This window comes from Sapajus apella, unplaced genomic scaffold (genome assembly GCF_009761245.1).
Source record: "Sapajus apella isolate SASKATOON/1434 unplaced genomic scaffold, GSC_monkey_1.0 scaffold16, whole genome shotgun sequence".
Taxonomy (NCBI): Eukaryota; Metazoa; Chordata; class Mammalia; order Primates; family Cebidae; genus Sapajus; species Sapajus apella.
The window spans coordinates 846,840-865,503 of record NW_022436956.1 but is presented as its reverse complement, the minus strand read 5'-3'; the positions used below and the strand labels follow the sequence as shown (position 1 = coordinate 865,503).

General features: G+C 55.6%; 1 protein-coding gene across 2 annotated transcripts in view; it reads right to left on the bottom strand.

The window, feature by feature from the left end:
• Positions 1 to 15,973, bottom strand: part of B3GAT1 (beta-1,3-glucuronyltransferase 1) — a 31,989-nt gene extending 16,016 nt beyond the window's left edge. Inside the window, exon 1 of one of the 2 annotated variants that reach the window (XM_032284913.1) lies at positions 15,539 to 15,973. The gene's annotated coding sequence lies outside the window, so the exon portion shown is untranslated. The remainder of the gene's footprint in view (positions 1 to 15,538) is intronic. The other variant, XM_032284917.1, reaches the window with a different exon arrangement.
• Between the last annotated feature and the right edge of the window lie 2,691 nt (positions 15,974 to 18,664).

Here is an 18,664-nt window from a genome sequence, read left to right as displayed (position 1 = left end):
CTGCTGGTCTCCCCCAGCCGTGCTTTCACTGTGCTCCCGGAGGAGGAGGGCAGGCCTGGGCTCAGGGATGTCTGCACTCTGCCCCCCAGCCTGGGTCACTGCGGGCTCACACTTGGGACTGCTGATGGAAGGGCAGTGTGGACTTCAGATCTTGAGCCATCTTGTTCCCATCTAACTGAGACAACCAAGCCTTCTTGGGCAGAAGGAAGTATTAGTTTTGTTCTGACTTGGTGCAGAGAATACTTTCACACTTTGGTTTTCTTCCAGCATCAGAAAAATATAATTCACTGACTTTTTTAGGTATTTCCTTTGTTTATCTTTTTTTTCAGAAACAGTATTTGGATTCAGTTTTGAATATAATTCAGTGAAAAATGACAACTGGGGTTTGGTTTAGCGTAGTACTCTGCAGGTGAAAGCCCATTCCGGTTAACTGCAGGAAGTTCAACCCAACACAGTATTGGGCCCAGCCGGTGTCAGTGAAGTTCCCTGAATCACGTAGTTAGTGGTGTTCAGGCAGCAGTTCATCATCACCCCACAGTGTCCATGCAGAGGTCCTGAAGCGAGGACCAGGGCATTACCCGGTGGCGACATCACACGCTGCCGCTTTCTGCTGGGGTGTGTCTGGGGGTGGGTGCGGGGGGGTGGCGAGCACACAGATGCTCTGCAGGGGGAAGGAGAGCCCGAGAGGGAGCGGCGGCTGGAGAGAAGGCTAGCGGAAGGACACAAACCCGATAGAGGGCTGTGGGAAGCTGGACAGTGGTGAGCCAGGCCCGTGGAAGACCCCAGAGAGGAGCCAACTCGCAGGTCATGACGGGTGACGGTGGGGGTGGCGGTGGGGTGCTTCTGCGTGGCCGAGTGGAAGAAGGCGTTCAGCTGGAATGTGCCGACCGAGACAGGATGGTGGTGGACTGAGCACCACTTGGCCACTTGGCCCCTATCTGCATGATGGGGAGTACTGAGGGTTATGCTGTCTGGGATCTGTGAGACTGGCAGGCAGTCCTTGTGAAGAACCCTGGAGCCCAGCCTGGGACTGGGGGAGAAGTCTGGTATTGAAGGTGCTGGCTCCCCCTGCTTTTCCCTCCTTCCTTGCTACTATTTCGTCCTTGCCTTAGGCCCATTCCAAAAGCCAGACCTGCTTTTGGAAGGAAATGCCCCCACACCCAAGACAAGTATATTCATTTTCTATTGCTGTCTAACCAATTGCTACACACTTGGCAGAGGACAACAGCCCCCATTTGCTCTCTTCAGTTCCTGTGGGTCAGGAGTCCAGGGTCTCAGAAAGCTGCAGGGCATTGGTGGGGCTGTGCTGTCATCTAGAGGGCTGACCAAGGGAGAATCTGCTTCTAAGCTCACTTGGGTGGCTGGCAGAGTCTGCGCCTCATGTGGCGGGACTGCGGGCCATGGCTTCTTCTGGGCCATGGCTTCTTCCTGGCCGTTAGCTGGGACTGCCCTCAGCTCCTGGAGGCTGCCTGCAGATCCTTGTCACATGGGTGCCTCCAACATGGCCACTTACTTCATCACACCAGCAAGGAGGGGATCTAGAGGCAATCTTCTGGCAGATGGAATCTTACATGGCACAGTGTAATCTTGGGAGTGATGGCCCACTGCTTTTGCAGTCTGTTGGTTAGGGGTTGGTCATGAATGCCACCCACACCAAAAGTGAGGACTGCACAAAGGCAGGAGCACTGGGGTGTGGGGCCTTCCGGGCACACCTGAGAGTCTGTCCCCCACACCAAGGCAGATGGGCCGTGTCTGGCCCTCAGCACCTCAGCCCCTGCCCAGCCCCATAGCTCCTGACGGTGATGGCAGAACCCAGCCACAGTCACAGCCTTCTGCCACCTCCCTCCCACCACCTCTTTGCTTCCTGTCCTGGGAGACCTGTGCATGGAGGGGCCAGGCCATGTGGAAAGGGTCTGAACCCTGCAGCCAGACAACCCTGTGCACCCTACCAGCCTCTTTCCTCCTCTGCTGTGGGATTCTGTGGGGTAACCTGTCTGTCTCTTCATTTTCCCATCTATAAAATGGGAATAGAAATAGTGCTCCTCCCACTCAGTTGTCAGGATAATTAGAAAAATAAAATCAGTGCAAACCGTGTGCCACGTGGTTGGGCTGATAAAGTGCAGCTGCTGTCATTGTTGACCTTGCAGCCTGGAAGGGGCAGGGAACGGGTCTGCTTGGCCTGGCTTCCCATTACCTCCTTCCAACTGAGCTCCGGGCTGCTTGCTGGAGGGCAGATGGAAGCCATGGGCCTGAAAGCCTCAGGTCACCCCCAAAGAAGAGGCAGTGAGGAAGGGAGGGCCTGGGATCGTCAGAGGAGAAAACACCAGTATGAGGCCCCTGGCAATGTCTTGATTTCCCTTGGCTTCAGTTTCCCTGTCTCTGGCATGGAGCTGCTACACCCTGTTTGTTGTCTGGCATGCCCCATCGAGACCTTGCATACAACCTCAGATTCAACCACCATCTTTCCTCCGGAAGCAGCCCTCACCCAAGCCCCCTTCTTTCCGACATGGTCCTGATACAGGCATGAAAACCTCACGGCTGCCCTCGACTCCGCCTTCTCCCTGTGACAGCTGCCTCCTTCCAGGGCTGCCCTGGTCTAGGGCTCCATCCCCTGATCCTGGTCCAGATCAAGATTGCACCTGCAATAGACCTTATGGTGACCTCTCTGACTCCTGCCTTTCCTCCTCAAGTCAGAGTCCACACGCTGCCAGACCCCCGACTCCGACTGCTAAGATCCTTCTGTGCCGCTCCTGACTGCAATGTAGCCGGCCTAGCATTCAGGGCTGTCCACCCTCAGCCTACCCTACCACTCCCAGCACATCCCTTCTGTTCCCTAGCCACTGCCCCCTCCAGCCTCCATCCCTTGAAATTCCAACATGGTGCCCTTTTCCTCGCCCTGTGGTGAGAGGCGCCATGGCCCATGCCAGAGGGCAGTGCCCCATTGCCACCCCGCGCCTCGGGGGGCCAGAGCCAGGGAGAGGGTTCTCAAGTTGAGTCAAGATGCCCAAGTGTAAGCCAGGCCTGGCCATTGCAAACCAGCTTCCATCTCGTTTCCTCCCAGCTGCCAACTGCTCCCTTGCCTGGGCCTCCATGCCCTGCCTGCTTCTTTCTGCCAGGCCTCAGCCAGGGTCCAGCGCATGTGGGGGTGTACCTGGGCCTGAGCGGCAGGTAGAGGGCCCTGCAGTGTGGAACAGCGATCATGGGTTTGGTCCCAGTGTCCCCTCCCCGTTGTCCAGCACTCTCTTGAGGTTGATGATTCAGAAGACACCAGTCTGGCTACAGCGACTCGGGCACCTGCTCCATGTCCTCCTGGACGCGGTGCTTGGAATTTGATTCAAGAAAATGGCTGGGGTTGAGTGTTCTGTTCTGACAGCTATCCAGGCTGTCCTGGCCACCGCAGAGCTGCCTGCCTGAGTGACTGCACAGGGGAGCTGGCCTGCTGCTTGACACCCACGTGCCTGCATGTGTGCTCATGGCTGGCAACCCGTGAGCACATGTGTGTTCACAGGCACATGTCTGCACACTCTTAGCTGGGTTTGCTGTTGCTCTGTGCCCTGCTGGCAAATCCATGATTGGGTCCCTGTTCAAATAAAAGAGTAGCTCATGTGCCCTTGGCACCCAATGGCTTCGGATGCTGCGACATCGATGGGGTGACACGAAGAGGCCAGCTCACCGCAGCACCGGGGTTTGCGGGGGCTGCTTCTCCTCAAAGCAGCTAAACACGACAGCTCACCCTCCGTAGTGATTTGTGGCTTCCAAAATGATATTGCATTGGTTATCTCATTTAATGGTTAAACCCTTGTAATCCCAAAGCTTTGTACACGTTTTACAGATGAAGAAACTGAGGCATAAGGGGGTTGAGTGACTGTCCCAGCCGTCTCAGGTCCAGACAGAAAGCAGCCATATCTTGTACTCCTCTGACGCGGGGGTCCCTGCCGTGCTCTGTCCCACCTCTCCTGGCCCTGGGTGCACTGCTGGCTCTCTCCTAGGCCCTGTCCTGCCTATGGGCAGCTGGTCCCCCTGCCTCTGGGGAGCTGCGGGTTTCTTTCTAGCCTTGTGCTCCAGGCGGGCCTCTGTGCTGCAGTTGCACAGCTGGCTGGCAGCTGAGACTTCCCTGCTCTTGTTCATCAGAGCTAGTGTGATCTTATACTTCCTTATCCAAACCAGGATGCTTTTGAAAATGCGATGAGCTGATATAATAATGGATCGACAGCAGGTCTGTTCTGGGTGCAGTGGGTGGTGGGTTCCCTAACCAGACCCCAGTGCTATCCGCGTGCAGGGACTGGCTGTGAGATGCAGATTGGATAGCTTCCCAGCCTTCTCTCCACCCCGGGGGCCTCCCTGCAGCCTTCATGAGCTGGTGACCCCAGAATGGCTCCTCTTTCCTGCATGATGGGAACATAAGGGTTCTCATTTGCTCCTGTCCAGAGATTTCCCCCCTTCCTCCAGTGTTCCCTTACCCGTTGGAGACAGGCAAGGTGGAATCAGAAGTACACATTGTCCCAGCTCTAGGAAGAGACCACACCAGGATTTGGGTCCTGCCCTTGGACGCTGGTTCCAGCAAAATGCTGTTAACATACCAACCAACCTGATCCCGTTCTGAGAGACTCCCCAGCCAGCCAGCAATGTGCGCAACTAGGAGAGGCCTGCAGTTAGGTCAGGACACCATGGGTAGAGGGCTGCCTCCAGTGGGCACACACCCACCACAGCACACCTGCTCAGTGGGGGCCCCAGGAGGCCAGGAATATTCTGCTACCCAATGAACAGCAGGGGCCAGGGGCAAGCCGTTGAAGCTGCTGCTGCTAACAGCATTGACCTCCCCCTTTGCCAGGCTGCCCAGCAGTGGCAGAAAGCAGTCCGGAACCCAGAAAGGCTAGATGTCCTAGAATCCTGGACCTTGGAGGCTAGAAGGGGTGTGACCCTCACCTTATCTGACCCTCTCTACAGAGAGGCCCAGCCCAAGGCTGTGCTGCTTGGGATGCTGGGTGCTGGTTGCAGCGAGGGTTTCTCATGAGGGGCTGGATGAGTGTGCCCATCTGCAGTGTGGAGCCTGGCACAGGTCATAGTGATGGACTTGGTACCTGCTGGAGCCCAGCATGGCCTGGACATAAGAAAGCCAGGTGGCCAGATGAGTCTGGCCCTGGAACTGAGTGTCCAAGACTTGGGTTAGCTGAAACAGCCCTGCAGAGCCTCTCGGGCTGTAAGCAAGGTGGGGATGTCCCAGAGGGAGGATGTAAGCAGAGCCAGGTTGCCCCCACAGTACTGCCTTTCCCATTGTCATGCTGCCCCAGGCTGCTCTGTGCCTCAGTTTCCCTTGGTGCTGTCATCTCTGTGGTTCTGGGTGAGGTGCTGGCAAGGAGAGACTCCTGGGCTCTGTGCCTTTGGCATTCCCTCTCTCACTCTGAAGTCTTCCCTGGCTCTGCCCCTGCCCAGGTCTGCTCACTCAAGGTGCCCACACTGTGGGACTTCCCACCCTGAGTCCTGCTTTTTGCTTGCTAGTTTTCAGATTTGTCCCCTAGCCACAGGCGAGAAGCTCTTCTGGGGGCACCTGGCCTTACTAATTTATGCATTCCTGCATCAGGGTCCAGAGCCTAACCCAAAGCAGGAGCTGCGCTAATATCCCCGTGACTCAGTTTCCTCACCTTTGACTCTTACAGGGCTACTTTGGGATCAAATGAGGGAATCAGTGGAAAGCATAATTGGCACTATGAATGTTAGATCATATAAAACACAGTGGTAAATACCATCACCACCACCACCACCACCACCTTGTTTTAAGATTCAGCTGATAGCTAGCCATGTGCAGAAGAATGAAACTGGACCCCTACCTCTCACCATACATGAAAATTAACTCAAGGTGGCCTAAAGATTTGAATGTTGTAAGACTTCAAACAATCTAAAAATCCCAGAAGAAAACCTAAGAAACACCATTTTGGTCATCCGCCTTGGGAAAATTCTTATGGCTAAGTCGTCAAAAACAACTGCAATAAAAACAAAAATCTAGAGGTGGGACACAATTACACTAAAGAGTTTCTGCACAGCAAAATAAACTCTCAACAGAGTTAACAGACAACCTACAGACTTGCATGCAACAAAGGTCTAATATCCAGAACCTAGAAGGAATTTAAACAATTTACATGCAACAAACAAATATCTGCATGAAAAGTGGGCAAAACACATGAACAGACACTTCTCAAAAGACAGTAAACAAGTGGCCAACAAATATGAAAAAATGGTCAACATCACTGATCATTTAGAGAAATGCAAATCAAAACCACAGTGAGACACTCCCTCACACCAGTCAGAATGGCTATTATTAAAAAGTGAAAAAGCAGCAGATGCTGGCGAGGTTGTGGAGAAAAGGGAACGCTTATAGATTGTTCGTGGGAATGTAGATTAGTTCAGCCACTATGGAATGCAGTTTGGAGATTTCTCAAGGAACTTAAAGCATTCAAGCTAGCAATCCCATTACTGAGTGTCTACCTGAAGGAATATGTGTCATTCACATGTTTATTGCAGCACTATTCACTACAGGGAACTGATGGGACCAACCTTGGCGCCTCTCAGCAGTAGACTGGATGAAGCGGATGTGATACACAGACACCATGGAATACTACATAGCTATAAAGGAGAATGAAATCATGTTTTTTTGCAGCAACAGGTATGCAACTAGAGGCCATTATCCTAAGTGCAGCAGGAACAGAAAACCAAATACTGTTCACTTGTAAATGGGAGCTAAACATTGGGTCCTCTTGGACATAGAGATGGGAGCAGTAGACACTGAGGAGTTCTAGAGGGAGGAGGAAGGGAGAGGGGCAAGGACTGAAAAACTACCTATTGGTTGCTATGCTCAGTACCTGCGTAAGAGGATCAGTCATGCCCAAATCTCAGCATCACACAATATACCCCAGTAACAAACCTGCACATGTACTGCTGAATCTAAAATAAATGCCAAAATTATAATAAATAAATAAATAAATAAATAAATAAATAAATAAATAAATAAAATTAGGCTGAATCCAAGTGCCTGGGAGAGGAAGGGCAGAGGAATGAGACACCTTGGCGGGGCAAGCTGGCAACCGGCCTTCAGGCAGCCTTTCCAGCACATTCTCTCTCCCCAGGACGAGGCGGTGCTGTGACTTGGACCTGCTGGAAACTGGGCACATCAGCATGCAGCTGCGACAAAAGGGGGTGGCCTGTGGAGGGCAGCCTGCCCACTGTGGTGAGGCGGTGCCCCTGGAAACTGGCACCATGGCCCCGGCTCCCTCTGTCCCTGCTCAGAGAAGGCGCCCCAGCACGGGTGGGCCAGGTGACAAGGCACTTTCTCATGCATTTTCCTGCTGTAGCCTTGGTGCAGTCACCTGAGATGGGCACCCATCCCATTACCCTGCTTTATCAGCTGGGGAGACTGAGGTTCAGAACTGAAACGCTGAGCGAGAGTCAAGCAGCGGGGCTGCCCCAGTGCTGACACGCATGGTCGCTGCTTCCCTCCCACCACCCAGCCCAGGCTGGTGCTGAGTCTCTGCCCAGCTTCCCCGACAGGCACTCAGGAAGGACTGGGGATTTCAGGTAGTCCCCATCCCTCTTCTCTTCTCCTGCCTCTGGAGCTGTCAGAGAATTGACTTGTCAGTGGGGGTCTCGGGCCAGTGAGCCCTGAGCACTGTCGCTCCCTGCCTCTCTCCCCAGGATGTAGGCTCAGGCGCCTGGAGAACTTCACTTTCACCACCTCCCACTTCTAGGCTCCCCCACCACCCTCTGTTACACCTGCCCTACCCCTAAGGTCCCTCCCTCCCCTGGGGTGTCAGCTAACCCCACTGCCTGGAGGAGAAACAGTTAACATAAAATGTTGAACTGGGCTGAACACAATGACTCTTGCCTGTAATCCCAGAGCTTTGGGAGGCCAAGGTGTGAAGATCATTTGAGGTCAGGAGTTCGAGACCAGTCTAGCCAACATGGTGAAAACACATCTCTACTAAAAATACAAAAATTAGCCAGGTGTGGTGGTGGGTGTCTGTAATCCCAGTTTCAGGGAGGCTGAGGCAGGAGAATAACTTGAACCCGGGAGGCAGCTTTTGCAATGAACTGAGATGGTGTCACTGCACTCCAGCCTGGGCAATGTGTTTGGGTGGGGGGATTGCCACCTGAGAATATGTGTGAGCCAGAATGGGCAGCATGTGTATTCCCTAGCAGAGGAGGTGTAGCTGTGATGAACGCAGCAGTCCTCAGTCTCAGTGCCCATGATGGTAGAGTATGCTAATACTGGGTTTCCCAGGCCACCTATCACACAGTGAGCAGCAGTAGAGCTATGGATCCACCACCAACATGGAGCCCAGAAGCTGCCAGGCACAGGCGTAAGGCAGGCCTCCACATACTTGGGGGAAGGGCTCTCCAGGCTCTCCTGGGCTCCTGTCCCCAGGCAGACTCTAGGAGTACCTGGCTGATTTCTTTCCTAGGATCCGGGGAAGGCAGCAGGGATGAGAACAGGAGGCAGACATCCTTTCATGCCAGTACATTTGCCTGGGACATGCTTCGCTCCCTCACTATGCCTCTGCTTGCTGAGCTCCTTGGCCCCCAGGACCAGGCGTGGTGCACTCACCCCAGTGGCTTCACACTCGGGGCTAGGCACTGCAGGATGCCTGGGTAGCCCTGGATGCAGGAAGGGAGCCCCAGATGCCTGACTGGATACCAGGTAAAATGGGGCACCTTCCTTCTCCATGCTCCCGTGACACTGATGTAGCTTCCCTCTGGGCGGAAGTATTTGCTGGGTGGCCTGTCTGCCCACACATCTCCCAAGTGGGAAGGGCAAGTGGGGAGAATTGCCATTTATTGAGATTTTGCTCCATGTCCTGGCACCAAATAACCTGTCAACCAGGTGGCTGCATGAAGAAAATAGAGACAATGCGGCATATACATGCAATGGAATATTCGTCAGCCTTGTAAAGGAAGAACATTCTAACCCATGCTCTGCCATGGGTGAACCTTGAGGACCCTATGCTAAGTGAAATACGCCAGTCACAAAAAAACAGATGTCATAGGATTCAATTTCTATGAGGTGTTTGGAGTAGTCAAATTCACAGAGACAAAAACTTGGATGATGGCTTCCGGGGGCTGGGAGTGGGGAGAACGGAGTCATTTAATGGGAGTTTCTAATTGCCAAGATTAGAAAGATCTGTTTTGCAACAATGTAAATAACTCAGCACTACTGAACTGTGCACTTGAAAATGGTTAAGATGATAAGTTTTAGGTTATGTGTTTTTTTAAATCACGATGAAAAAGAGCCTGTCATTCATCCAGAGCATCTGTTTAGATACAGTCAAGGACAGCACACCCCTCGGGGCCAGCACCCTGGGCTTCAGTGAGCTTTCATGGCTGGGTTGGGTGTTTGTGTGTGATCTCAGGCATGCACCTTCTGGGAATCACAGGGTGACAGGCACCAGGCATGCCTGGGGGAGGCCCCCCTCCAAGGCTCCAGATATGCCACTCGAAGGAGTGTGCCTGCCCCACTGACAGCCTGGGGAGCCGCAGAGACACGGAGCTGGAGCACTTGTTCTGAGAGAGAGATTTATGTGTGGGAGAAGAAGTTAATATCGACAAGTGATGAGTTAGGAGAGTAATACTTCAGCTTCCGTTCAGAAACTCTGACCGTGGAGGAAAACAGCTGGGCTGCAGGCTGTACTTCAGCCCAGGCAGGCTGGCAGACCTGGGCGGGGCCGGCGTTAGTCAGGTGCAGCACAGGTGCGACTGGCCGATTCTTTGGCCTCCCCGGGCTCAGTGTCCTCCCTGTGCCACAAGTGGCTGTTTCTCCCACTCTGTGGTCTGTGGATGAGGGAAGAGGAGGGAGGGAGAAGGGCTGAGGCAGGCTAGCAGGGTTGGGGGGTTGATATCTACCTACAGCCTGACAGCACTGCCACAGGGATCGCACTTCCCACAGCCCTGCCTCAGAGGGACCCAGCAATGGCGCTTCTTGGGGGTCAGGACTTATGTTCAAGGGTGTCAGAGCAGTGGTGATCTCCTTAGGCTAGGAAGACATCCCAAAGGGGACCCCCAATTAGCTACGGGGACCCAGAAGACTTCATGTCTGGGGAAGATGGGCACTGGGCAGCCCTGAACCCAGGTCTGAAGCCTTGGAGGGTCTGCCAACGTTCACCGCCTGGCGAGATCCTTTGGTCAGGGTGCATGGACACACTCTGGCAGGCTAGCGATTCATGGGTTTCATTAAAGTCTGTCTGTATTTTTAATTTGCTGCCTGTGGCCTGAAGGAGCTGACCTTGCCCAGGGCTCTGTCAGGGATAGTTGCGATGGGTTTTCCTGGGTCACCTGTCTGAGGGAGAAGAGAGAAGGTAAGGGGCTCTGGGAGTCTCAGTGTTGTGCCCCAACCCCAGCCCCTACGCATCTGTCTGCCAATAGCACCAACAGCCTGCCAGGGAGGGCACTGGGTGCGCAGCCTCTGCCTCGTGTGACATTGCTGTGTGGTCCTAGACAGGAATAGGGCTGCTCTGGGCGCCGGCCCCTCCTCAGTGAAAAGAACGGAGTAGCCCAGGGTTACAGAAATCTACTTCTGGGGTGTCCAGTGCCAGCCTGGCTACCTATGTCCAGCTCCTGCCCCTCAGTCCAGCCCTCTACTTCTGCCCCTGGTGGCTTGGCAGGCAGGCTCCCTCCATCTGGCCTCTGGCTCTGTGGAAGAGATTTTCCCAGGTAAGGAAATGCTCACGCACCCTCTCCTGTCTTAGATGAGGAAACTGAGGCCCCCCACTCTGGCACAGTGGGCTGCAGATACAGCTGGGAGCAGCATCCCGGGCTCTGAGCAGCACAGTCTTCCGGTCTCTAAGGCCTGCAGGCCCCGCTCCCAGAGCTTCCCTCTGCTGAGCCCAGGGCGACCTCTGGGATATCTTACCCTCCAGACCAGGGAGGGGGTGAGCCCAGGCAGGGGGCCCTCGCATCCCATCCTCCATCCCTGCTCTGTACGGTGCTGGCTGGTGCCAGCTAACCACACCTCCTTTGCTGCCCTTATTTTGAAAGGCTTAGCAGATGCTTTTTAGTGTTAAAACAGAATTTCAGTTGCACCCACCTCCAAACAGCATCAGCCCCTCTATCTGGCTTCGTCCACATAAAGAGAGGATACTTTCCTCATCTCATTCTCGCTCCCAGGGATGCGTGGTGCAGGAATAATCCCATCCCATGGGAGGAGGTAGAGGCTCAGGGAGGGTCAGACAGGTAGCAAGGCCTTGTGTTAATGGGGGGTGGGTGGCCTGGCAGAGTGAGCTCTTTAATAAGCATTTAAGTGAATTGTTAAATACTTGAATAATAAAAATGGCTTCCTATTTTCAAATAAAAAATAAAAAAGCCCTAGTTATTGCCTGCTCTGAGTGATTAGCATGATTAACTGTCATGACTCATTTCCTCCTCAGAAACATCCTATTATTACCCTCATTTTAAAATTGGGAAGTCTGAAGCCCAGAGAGGTTAAGCAACGACTCGAGGCCACACAGCTATCAAGCGGCAGAACTGGGATCTGAGTATGGTCCTGCACTTGGCCACCCTGCCAAACCACCCGGGCAGGCTCAGGTCCACAACACTCTGTCCACTAGAACTTTCTGTGCTATCGGGAACGTTCTGTATCTGTGCCGCCCAAGATGGCAGCCTCTAGCCACATGTGGCTGTTTCGTACTTGAAATGTGGCCAGTGTGACTGAGGAGCTGCTCACGGTGGGGAGGGAAGTGGCCCCCGCTGCCCTGCGTTGGCCTCTAATAGTTTCTGGATGACAGCCGAATGAGTAGCCCAGAATCCAAAGACAGACTCATGGTCTCAGAGGCCAGACAGCTCACCTGCCCTAGACAGAGGAAGCAAGATGGGCAGAGGGGAAGGAGAGAACCCCGGCCCACACAGCCAGCCGGAGGACGGGCAGAGCCAGGCCTCCAACTACAGGACCACTGCACTCCCCACGCTGTGCCTCCGTGTCTCCACTCCTCATCCCGCTTGCTGTTCTTCCTGTGAGCAGATAGCTGGCTCACATTTCCCACATATGAGAGAGCTCCTGCCATGGATCTGAAGACTGAGCCATGGAACCCACGGCCCCCTGGGCAAGGTTAGTCCTCAAATCCAGTCAACTCTTGATCCAGACTTATATTCTCCACTTTTGGGCTTATCAGTGGCAAAGCCTTAATCCCTGCCAGGCACTTGGCACGGAGGCTGCCTCTGCCCTACTGTCAGCTGGTGTGCGCGCAGGGAGCGCAGGCTCATTTTAATATTGGCTGGAGCTAAACCTCATTAGAAAAGTAAATTTGCTGTAGCTGCAAAAAAAAAAAAAAAAAAAAAGAAAAGAAAAGAAAAGAAAAAACCCACATAACCCTTCCAATGCTAACCAGAAAACACTAGATTTGGATTTCTGGGTTATTTGATGTGTTATGTTCCCAGCACCTGGTGCAGAGCCTCCAGCACAATAAATGCTTGGTCAGTGTTGGTGCAAGTGAACTGAATTTTGGGGGACCTCTGACCGCCTTTCAGCATGGATAAGAAGGGCTCACAGATATGAAATTTTTGTGTTTCATGATTTTTTTTAGATGACCATGCTGAAAAATTGGAAGGATTCGATTTAACACTGATTAGACATGAAAACATTATTTTGTGTTTGGCAAGGACGAACTCTGAGCTAGGCATGCTCTGGGATCTCTGGGTCGGGATAAGGAAGGGTGGGTTCAGCCCAGAGTCTGGAGGTATGATGACCCAAGTGGGTGAGGAGGGAGGCGGGACACACTGCCCGATTCCAGTGGGATTGGCTCCAGGGTTGGCCTGACACTGCTACTCCAAATTCTAGAGACATCCTGATCCCGGAAGAAAGGGGGTGAAAGTGTATAAAATACATAGATTAAATTAAAATCTATCTAATATTTCTTCTAAAAACTGGTGAGATGACAGTTTCCTGATTTATAGGTCCTCAGGAAGCTGGGGTTTAGAGAGCTCTTTTTCCAAAGTCTACTCGGCTAGCCACAGATGGAGCTGAGACTGGACCTCATACAGCCTGGCTGAGGGCCTGTCCCCAGTGCACTTCTTCCATGTCCCCTGGCTAGTCTTCAGCAGGGTCCCCAAAGGTCTTTTTGCCTGGAGGCCTGGGGAGGGGGTGCATGCCTTGTCTTCTTCTCCCCGAGTGCCAGGTTTCCGCATCCCCACACCCTTTGCCACTGCCCTGCATTCCAGGACCAGAAGGGTTACGGCAGGGGCCAGAAGATGGTGAACAGCCCTCAGCACTGGGAGATCATCAGTGGCCAAAGTATGTCCCTGAAAGTCCTTGCAAGCTCTTGGTGCGCTTGACCTCATAGCCTGTCCTCCCTCTGCCTTTGGGCTTCTCTGTAAGAGACCCTTACATTCATCAGAGCCATGGGAAAGCACCTTCCTCATAGAATGTCCAACTGCTCCACTGAGGGGCCTCCTGCAGGGGTGGACAATTGCTGAGGTCAATGTGGGGGAATGGGGGAGGCCCCCATCCCACCCCAACTCACCACTCGGCACGCCCTGACTTTCGCCTGTGTGCCTCCCTCTGCTGTCCGCCAGTGCGCCTCCGTGCCTTTGTCTCTTATCTCACTGCCTCCTTCTCTGCCTGTGTCAGGCTTTCTCTCTGATCCCTTCCCCTCCTGGACCCCTTCCTCTCCTCCCCTCCATTCTCAGAAGAGAGGAGCAACATCCCTCTCTTCCAGACACAATGGAGCCCCCCATGCTCCTGTCCGCTCAGCCTTTCAGTCAGCACATCCTCTTCCACATCTCACTCCCAGCTCCCAGCCTGCTTCATCACCCTGAGCTCCACAACTAGGAAAAGTACATCTGACTTGGTCCCCTCACTCCCGAGAAACCACTATGAGAACCACCAGGTCTCTCCAGAAGCCTGAGCCGGGAAACTGGGCTTGCCCCTGGGCATCCTCCTGTGAAGCTCCTTGGTCTCTGCCACGGGTGCCAATCCTGTTGCTGGAGCTGATCTGCTCAGGGATTTACCTGCCCCTGCTTCTGGTGGAACAGTGAGTACCTGCTCAACCAGAAACCTGGACCTGTGGTGATCCCCAAGCACCTTGGGGTCAGGCACAGAAACAGGAACAGCAAGCTCCTGGCTCCAGTGCTGAATGGGGCACAGATGCATTAATTCTCCCAGTCCCGTAAACCTTAGCAAGCATTTCCATTTCCATCAAAAGGGGCAGAGGGAAAATGTCACGAAGCTCCAGAACCTTTGGCAGTGCCAGGCATGAAGTGGGCAGAGTGAGAAGTCTGTTTGAAGACCCTAGGAAAGGGTATTCGCCCCATGGAAGAAAGGGAAGCCTTGATGTTTGCTCCAGTAAGGTCACTAATGGTTACCAGCTGAGCAGGCTCTGGGAGGAAATGTCTCAATCTCTGTAGTGGCTACCAAGCAGAGGTAGGGAAACATCATCACAGGAGACAAATCCTAGAAAACCCTAGAACAACATGCCCCATAGCCCTAGTAACTTAGGGAGTGGTGCGCCTCCCATTTCTGCAAGAACACATCCAGGCATTGCACAGTGCTAGGCACTAGGACGTCTGCACCCCATCATTTTCAACAGTGCATGCTACACAGCCCAAGCTCTAGGACCCACTGGGCACCCCACCCACACTGGCGCCCATGCACCCGGCTAGCCGCTGTCAGTAAAAAGCCCCCTTTACAGTCCTGTACATTAGAAACCTATGGAGTCCTTCAGTTCCAGCTTCTACAAGAATCCATACAGCTAGGCCTGACTGGGGGAAGAAGGCCACAGGGAAGTTGGCCAAGGCTCCCATGTGTGTGCATGTGGGGGTGGTTCTTGACCTTAGCTGCTTGGTATGGGGCTGTCGCCTCTTTTCCCTGGCACTGTCGGACCCGGTGGCTTCCTTCTCTACTTCCTGCCTCAACTCTCAGCTTCCTTTTTCTGGAAGTTGTGTGCTCTGACTTTGTAGGGATTGGGACCTCAGATCTGAGACCAGGCGCAGGTGGGAGGGTGGTGAGCTGGTCGCGCCTCTTTCCTCCTTGCTACACCGAAGGTCCCAAAGGCCGCTTGCCACCCTGGTAATCCCTGCGTCCCTCAGCATGCCCCGCAGAGCTCAGGCCCCCTGAAGAGAGTTAACTTGGCAGTGCCCAGGAGCCGCAGAGTGATCCAGAGAGGGCTGGTGGGCAGCAGGGGTGAGGGAGGTGGGGGACGACTGACCCCTGACTCCTTATCCGGCCACCAGAAACCACCTGCTGAGGGGCCCAGGAACTGACAGCGGAGAGCCCGGGACAATTGTTAGAAGCTGCTGAGAACCAGCTCTTCCCGTAATCCCGGTCGAGAAGGGCAGGGGGTGCCGGGTTTTGTTTCGGAGCCCCTAGGCAGCAGCGCCTCCCGGCCTCAGCTCGGTTCTCGGCCCCCTTTCCAGTTGCCCCTAGCGCGCGCAGCGCACACACACACACACACACACACACACGCCCCAGCGCGCGCCCGGGAGGACATGGCGTGGGCACCGATGGGGACGCAGAAAGGGGCTCTGTGCGCGGCGGGACGCCCGCGGGGGCGCGCGGAGCACTGACCTGCGGCGACGAGTCCGGAGCTTCCCCGGCGCGGTCCATCGCGGGCGGCGGCCCCTACGCCCCGGCCCTGGCGCCCCTAGGCTGCAGCCCTGGGCCGCGCGCGCCTCCCTCCCCGGGAACTCTCGGGCTGCGGGCCCCCGGGGGCCACTTCATAACCTCGGGGTCCGCGCGCCCGCCCGCCCGCCCGCAGCCCCGCCCGGCCCCGCCGCCCCTGCCCGGCTCGTTCTGGGCTCAGCGAGGCGGCGGCCGAAGGCTGGGAGCGCGCGGGAGGGAGGGCGCGGGCAGGGAGGCGGGGGGCGGGGAGCGGGGAGGGCGCCGCGGGGAGCACGCGCGGGGGTTGGTGGGGAGCGGGGCGAACGAGGCGCGCGGCCGGAGTCGATCCGACCCGGCCGGCGCAGAGTCCCCTCGGTGGCGGCGGATGCGCCGGTGCCGCCGCGGCTGTGCCAGCGCCTCCCGCCCCGCCCCCACCCGCTCTCCGCCCCCGCCCCGCCCCCGCCCCGAGCCCGCGCCAGCGCCGGCGGGACCCGAGCTGCTAATGGTCGGTACCAACCTCGCCAGCCGAGGCGGGGGCGCGAGGAGGGAGGCCGGCGAGGGGACCCCCCCAGGGATTGGTATCACCTCCCCACCGCCCCCCACCCTCCCCCGGCACCCTCCCTTGCGGAGGCGACTCCTGCTTCGGGCGCGGGAGCTGGGGTGGCGGGCAGGGGCCGAAAGCACCCCCGGATCTCGGCTCTCGAGAGTTAAAGCTCGGCCCCCGCCTGCACCCCCATTCCACCCCGCCTCCATCCTGGCTGCTCCTGGCTCCCAGCTTGGCAGTCTCTCTCAAAGGGTGATTGTTTCCGGCCGGGCTGCTGCGGGAGGGTGGGGGGACGGTTCCCTGGGACCAAGGAGCCGAGCTGGGGAGCCGGTGGGGGATACGGCTTCCTCCTTGGCTTCAAGCACCCCGGATGGAAGGTGGCTGGTGGGGGCGGGCGGTGCCGTGCCAGGATACGGTGTGCTCGGTGTGCTAGTAAGGGGTGGTCGCGGGGGTCCTCAGGCGGCTGCCATAGGACGGCCCCACCTGTGGGCCCTGCTGCCCCTTGGAAGCAGGCGCGCGTCAGCCTCACCCCCAACCTCCCCTTCAGGGCCAGTGCACCGGGCATTCCAGAGAGAGAGCCAGGAGGCCTGCGTGGGCTCAGAGGCGCGGGGAGGCCGGGGGCAGCGGGCTCTCCAGGAATTTCCCGGGCCTCCGCTGCGATGTGTTTGTGGGCAGGGGACGGAGGCCAGTGAGTAGGCGCGCGCTTGGATGTTTGTGGGCGCATTGGTAAGGTGGCCTGAAGCCCTCTATGGAGCTGTTTCCAGATACTCCTTCGTCAGCCTGGGGGAGACTTGGAAGCCATCCTTGCACTCATTTTAGAGGTTGGCATCTCCCGGTGTTCCTGGACACCTGGCCACACCCGCCGTGTCTTCTTCACAGCCCCAGGAGGAGGCCAACTCCCAGGGTGGGGTTCGCGGCGGGACCAGGGACTGTTGGTACCTTCTCCAGGGTCTTCCTTTTTCCCTGCCCTGGAAACCAGTTCCAGCCCCACGGCTAGGCACTGCTTAACCACAGCTGTGTCCCGTACTTCGGGCCGGGGCTGAGGACCACGGAACTCTTTTTTATCAGTTTTTCTTCCCTGTCAGGACAGAGCCCGGCCCTGCTCTCCCCACTGAGGATGTGCAGGTGGGGTGGGGGCAGAGGCTGCAGACTCAGCCACTTTGGTCAAGACCTTGAGGGGAGGAAGGCACCTCACCTCACCGTGCACATCATCACAGACAGGTGAAAGTATCCTTAATGACTGTCTCTAGGGATAGCTGCCCCTTCTTGTCCTGCGCTGGAAACTTCCTCTGAATCTAACCTGAGTACCTCCTGCTGCAGTACAGGAGCATTTCCTCCTTCTCCTAATGAGCAGAATCCCAGCCAGTGCTGCTCAGCCTTCTTCTGCCCCTACTACAGCTCTCTCCTTTAGACTCTGCTAAGAGGCCTTTCCTGAGTCGGTGTTCTCCTGGTATTTTCCTTGACTCCATACTCTGCTTCTCCTTAGACTCCACACCAGCTGAGGGTCAGGTGCAGCAGCAGGATGGTGGGGCGGGGGGTACCAGAGAGCATGGAGGAGTGGCCAGGCCCGTCCGGAGGGCACATTGCCTCCCTCCTCTGCTGAGCCAGCCGGCTGCAGCGACACAATCACCAAATGGAGGACAGAATGACCATGAAGACTGTCTCTTTTTACCAACAGGGAAACAAACCCACCGGGGTGAGCTCAGGAGACCTCGGAAACATGGCAATGAGGAGGCCTGGATTTCAGGCGGGTTCTGAAGGCACTAGCAAAAGACCTCCCCCCCGGCAGGTCTTTTCAGTAATAAAACAGGGGGTTAGACTAACTGGGCTCTAGTCCGCCTGGTCCTGCTGGGCTGTGGCTCAGGGATGTTGTCTGCGGGGGTTCTTGGCTTTCCCTCAACATTCTGGCAGGAACAATTGTAATAATAAAGCCTCTTTCTAGGGCCCTGTCTTGCATGTTAGTCCCAGGCTGTGTTTACAGAATTTTTAATATTAATTTTTAGAGCCAATTTAAAACAATAATAGGAGATTAAAATTAGCATGATAAGGCTCAGTGAAGAGACAACAGCCTGCCATTCATTTTGGTGGGAAGTTTTGGCAACATCCCGTGTATGGACACACACACACACACATGCACTGATGTCTATGTAGGCACAAAACATGCACATAGAGGCAGTTACACATGCAAATGCGCCAACATGAACACACACGCACTCTAAAGCGCCTCATAGGCACATAGAAATGCTTGCACATGGACGCTTCTGCTTGATGCCCTTGACCTCATAGCACCTGCACGCACACAGACACACGCGTACACACACCATGCCCCCAGGTCAGCCATGCTCCCAGCCCTGTCTTCCTGCTTGGCCTCTGCAGGGTCTGTGGAAATTCTTCCCTCCCATGTCTGGACTTGGTGCATCCCCCGAGCTTGGCCCTTGCTCCAAACATCTGGAGCACTTCCATGTCTCCCTGAATGATTGATCTTCCCCTCCACCTGCCTTCCCTGCCAGTAGTGAGCCCCTCTTCTCAGATTCCCCAAAGCCTGGCAC